The sequence below is a fragment of the Pteropus vampyrus genome, unplaced genomic scaffold, assembly GCF_000151845.1.
Source record: "Pteropus vampyrus isolate Shadow unplaced genomic scaffold, Pvam_2.0 Scaffold566, whole genome shotgun sequence".
NCBI classification, from domain to species: Eukaryota; Metazoa; Chordata; class Mammalia; order Chiroptera; family Pteropodidae; genus Pteropus; species Pteropus vampyrus.
The window spans coordinates 809,252-814,141 of record NW_011889347.1 but is presented as its reverse complement, the minus strand read 5'-3'; the positions used below and the strand labels follow the sequence as shown (position 1 = coordinate 814,141).

Here is a 4,890-nt window from a genome sequence, read left to right as displayed (position 1 = left end):
CCGGACTGCTCCCCCCGAAGCCCACCACTAAGCCCCCCCCCCACGCCCCAGCCGCGATCTGCTCCAATCCAGCTCTGCTGGGCCTCCTGTCCGTTTCTCACGCCCCTTAGGACCGGGGTGGGGGAGCCCTGGGGTTCGTGGCCATCTCTCGCCCTCCTCCTAAGCTGAGGGATTGCCCCTGATCCCGAAACCCGGCCCCGTAACCAGAGCCTCTCTCCTTCCAGACCTCGGCTTCGGTCTCAGACCCCTTGCCTCCAGGCCTGGCGCGAAGCGGGTGGAGAGCTTGTACGCCGGATCTCCCCCTGGCTTGCCGGGGCTAGTAGGAATTGCCCCCCGACCTCATCCTCCTTCAATTTAAGCCCCCTCCCCGCCGCGCCCGGCCCGGCGGCTCCCGCCCCTAGAGCGAGGGCAGCGGAGCCAGGGCGCTCTGAAGTCATCCCCCGCCTTTTTTCCAGGGACTCGGATAATTGCCCCTGCCCCCATCACAGCACTCCCACTCCCGAACCCAGGCCCCGCCGCCACCTAGGGGTACCCCTTACCCTACGGTTCCTGCACACCAACACCAGGGAGAACGCAGCCCTGAAAAGCACCCGTCGCACCTCCCCTCTGAGGTTGGAGGGTATTTTCTCTCGGTCTCTTCAAGACTTCATCACGGACAGCAGCCCCCCCAAAAAAAAATTAAAAAAAAAAATAAACAAGCCCATTCTCGCCCTGCTTTGCTGGCCAGCCTCCCTTACGATCGTCGGATGCCTAGATTGGGGTGGGGGGGAGGCATTGGGGCCAGGTAGTTAACAAGACCGTAGCTGCCACCTTCTGTTCTGAATAGTGGGGTAATTCCAATGGTTTCCCACCCCCCAGGATCAATGAGACCCCCGTTTCCATGGAGACCCCCGCCCAGCCAGGAAGAAGACTCTCTCGAATTGTGGCGAACAAGTCTCACCTGGCCGAGGGAGAAGGGGGTGAGGAGGGGGTAGGGTAGGGCAGGGATGGGGTACGAAGGTGGTAAGTGGAAGGGAGCTGTCCCGAAGGGAGGGGCGAGAACAGGGCGAGCTCCAGGGAGCGCAACGTCCGGGGACACGGAGAGGACGGCGCCCCCGGGGGGCAAGCAAAGCGGACGCGGGGCGAAGAAGGGACAGGGTTGAGGAAAGGCTTAAGATAGAACGAAGCGGGGAGGGGGGGATACGAGAAAACCGAGGAGTCAGTCAAAAGGGGTGGAAGGGTTGGGGGAGAGAAAAAAAAGACGCACCTGTTCCCGGGTCGGCTCCGTGGGGAGGCTCAGGCCGCCACCCGGGTTCTCCCTCACTCCCTCAGTACCGCCGCCCGCTTCATACTGCCCCGATCTGATGCCCCTATCCGCCCCTTATCGCCACCGACCTCCTTCTCCTCTCTCTCGGCGGCGGCGGCGGTCGGACTCTAGGAACTGAGAGGAAGAAGGGAGGGCTCAGCAAAGCGGAGGAGAGACAGAGCCACACACTGGCAGCAGCCGCGGCGAGCGAAAAGAGTGAGGGGGAGAGCGATGTGTGTGTGTGTGTCTGTGTGTGCGAGCGAAGCCTGGTGGAGTGGGTGCCGGTCGCAGGGCTCGACGGGAAGTGGAGTCCGGCTGGGTCCGCGGGCGGCGCCAGCCCTCGCTCCAAGGGACTACAACTCCCAGAATGCCACATGTCCCTGCCCAGGGGGAGGAATGGGGAGGAGGCGAAGGGAGGGAGCGAGCGAGAGAGGGAGGGACGAAAGCAGGGAGCAAGCGGCGGCGAAGGGGGCAGAGCCAAGCAGCCCCGGTGACACTGGGAGGGGAGCAGAGGAGGAGGGGATCGCTGTGAGGACCGAGCGGATTCCGGAGAGGGAGCCAGCGGTGGCTGCAGCAAGCCAGGCAAAAAGCTAGACTCCCAGGAGAGGCGGAGGCGCTCAATCAGAGGGGCTGCAAGAGTCCCAAGCCCCCCCTTCGACGCCCCTCGAAGGAGGAGATTGAGAAAGGGAAAAGATCGGTGCGCCAAGGCCTGAGGGTTCCCTCTTTCTTCCAACGCTGTCCACCTTATGCCCCAACCTGACTTTCTCAGGCCACTGGTGCCTAATCTAGTGTGCAAATCCAGAGACCCTAGATCTCCCCTGCTGGGCATCAAAGAGCAGACACATTGAGTCCCCTTCTCCGAAGGGCCTGAGGGAGGCTCTCCTTGCTGGCAGAGCGTGATTCCCTCTTTCTTCCCGTCACCCCCCGTCGTTGCCACCCCCTTCTCCCTCCCCGGAACCCCTCCTCTGAAGCTGAGGCTCGAGTGTCCCTCCCCGCTAAGAAACAGAGTCCTCTGGGGGCGGTTACCCAGCCCCCTCCCTTATGCTGGGCCCCTACCCACCAGCATCCCCTTCACAGCGTTGCCCTCCTCACCGAGGTAGTAGTGGGGACGACCCGAGTTGGACTGGTGGCTACTTTCCCTCCGAGACTAGCCGTCCTTGGCCACGCCGAACCTGTGTAGTGATAGAAAAGCACATTAATACTCCCGTTCCCCCCACCCACCCACCCAAGTTCGGATCCCCGTGGAAATGTCTCACAGAGAAAGAGGGGTTGGTAGTGGAAGTGAGCTGGAGGTGAATCCCAATCCTAAAACCTCATCCCAGGCATGGAAATCCAGGGGGTTGTCCCTTTCCCTAAAAGCCATCAAGTCGCTTTGGGGGGGTAGTGGGTAGTAGATTATCTATACCTCAATGTCCACGCGACTCGAAGCGACACTACACGTAGGAATAAGATACCAACTAGGCTGCTGCGGTGGGAGGGAAAGTATACCCCTCGCTGTCGTCCACCCCCAAACACATACCCGTAGGAGAGTCAAATGGCCAAGGAAAGGGTTAGGCGGTGGGAGTGCTGGAGAGTCAAAGGGTTGTGGCAGGGAGGGTCTGCGGCCCCCTGAGAGTGGAATCCAGATGCTACGAAGTGAGGGGGGGGGCGGTCAGCATAATTGCAGACCGTGTCTTTCCTTGCTTTTCCCGGAATCGCCGCTGAACACCGTCAAACACTCGTAGTCACTTACCAGTCAGTCCCCTAAACCCATCTGTGCGCGTGAGACGGCGGGAGCCCGGGAAGCCCAGGCACAAACTCCGCGGAAGCTGGCCTTCCTCGCCGCCGAGCTGCCGCGGGCCTCCCTCCCTCCGCTGGCGGCCCCGCGGATCTACCTTCGCCCCCGGCCGAGGCCAGACCCCGCTCGCAACTCCACGCCCCTACTCCACCCCCCGGCTTTCCCTCCCCTCGCCCTCTCCCCGCGGGTCCAGCCCAGCCCCTAGCACCGCCCCGCCCTACCGCTCGGTCCGGAGCCCAGCAAGTGCCCCGAACTCGCCCCCCGCCCCCACGCCCAGGCCAGTCCGGCCAGGCCTGGTTTCCCCCTCCCGCCGCGCCCCGCCCCCGAATCCACGTCCTACTTCGCCACCCAACTCGGCTCGGTCCGGGTTCGGCCCGCGCCTAGGCCATCGGAGTCCCCGGTTCGGTCCGGTGTACCGCCACACACCCCGCCCTTGCCTGGGTGCTGGCCTGGCCCTCTGCCTGCGCCCGCCAATCCGGCCCAGGCGCGTGGTCCGGGTCCGGGTCCAGGTCCCGGTGCCGGCCTCGGTCCCTGTGGCGTTGCCGCGTCTCGCCACGAGGGCTCGGTCCACGCAAGATCCGAACCCGCGCGGGGTGAGAGCCGCAGAGAGCAAGTTTCTTTATCTTCCCTCCGCCCCCGCAGCAGGGCCGCACTGTCCCCCCCACCCCCCACCGCGCCCCCTTCACCTGGGCAGAGCCCGCGGCCGCTGTCGCAACTTTGCTCCTCTCCACGCCGCGGAGGAAGCGGGTGAAGCGGCAAGAGGAGGAGGAGGAGGGAGGTGGCTGCGGGGGGGTTTCTGGGATCTGGCCGCTGGGCTCCGGGAGGACACGTGGGGGAGGAGGGGAAGGAGGAGGAAGAAGGGGGAGCGGGCCTGCAGTTCTTGGGGCTCCCCCTGCCAGCTCCAGGGAAGCCGGAACCTCGCGGGGCAGCCACAGACCCCGCACCGGCTACGGGGGAAGAACGGACCCACCTTCCCCAGCCAGCCCCCAGCTCCAGGAAGGGGGGGGGTTGAGCAATGCCGCTCGGGGTCGGAGAGCAAGCCTTTTCGCTCGTGCTTTATGTGTGATTCTCTCGCTCCGTTTAGACTCAGTGTATGGGGGGACGTAGGGTCTTGCATGAGGGGGAACGCCCCCGCCAGACGCCCCGCCCCTCTCCCGGATCCCCACTTCCCTAACCCGGGCGACCTCCATGCAGGGCTCTGGCGCTCAGGCACCCAGGCAGCCCGCGGGCGCAGCCCCAGCCCCAGAGCTGAAGTGGGACAGGTGCTGAGGAAGGGAAAATGCCGGGACTCGCTGCCTCCTCTCGCGTCTGCGGGGAGGCCCACCCTTGGTGGCGACCTCCGAGACTGCAAAACCTCTGGGCCGCCCTCAAAGGGCATTCCCCGGCCTGGGCGTAGAGGCATCTGGCGGGGGCAGGGGTCGGGGTGCGGAGGGGGGGAGAGATAGGAGCGAGGGGCCTAAGGAAGGAAGGAGGAGAAGGGAGACGAAAAGTCTGTAAAGGGGACGTCTGCAGGACTCCGGGTCGAAAACCTGGCTTGAGAAGGACTCAGTTTCTGCCCACTTTTTCCGGGCTCCTCAATCATCAGATCGAGCCCCTTTACCCTTACCCTTTAACTTAACTACTCCTCGCCTGACGAAGGAATAAATTCTCCTGTGTGTTTACATCCCAGGGCATCCCTGGAAATGAAGGGCTGAGAAGCCTGCGGTCCACATTGGAACTCTGATGACTTTATGTTAGCTACGAGGAGAGGAGCTTGCTGAGGAGCTGAAGCTGCGGTCCGACTTGCTTTCAGGCTTAGGGTGTTTCTTAGCAGCTCCAACCCTGAGCT

At 63.8% G+C, this 4,890-nt stretch overlaps 1 protein-coding gene across 9 annotated transcripts in view; it reads right to left on the bottom strand.

Moving 5' to 3' along the window:
* BCORL1 (BCL6 corepressor like 1) overlaps positions 1–3,786 on the bottom strand; it is a 59,510-nt gene extending 55,724 nt beyond the window's left edge. The window contains exons 1-3 of one of the 9 annotated variants that reach the window (XM_023525489.1): positions 3,749–3,786; positions 2,805–2,913; positions 2,378–2,457 (exon numbers count right to left, since the gene is read on the bottom strand). The gene's annotated coding sequence lies outside the window, so the exon portion shown is untranslated. The other 8 variants (XM_023525488.1, XM_023525487.1, XM_023525492.1 and 5 more) reach the window with 8 other exon arrangements.
* Positions 3,787–4,890: the final 1,104 nt, after the last annotated feature.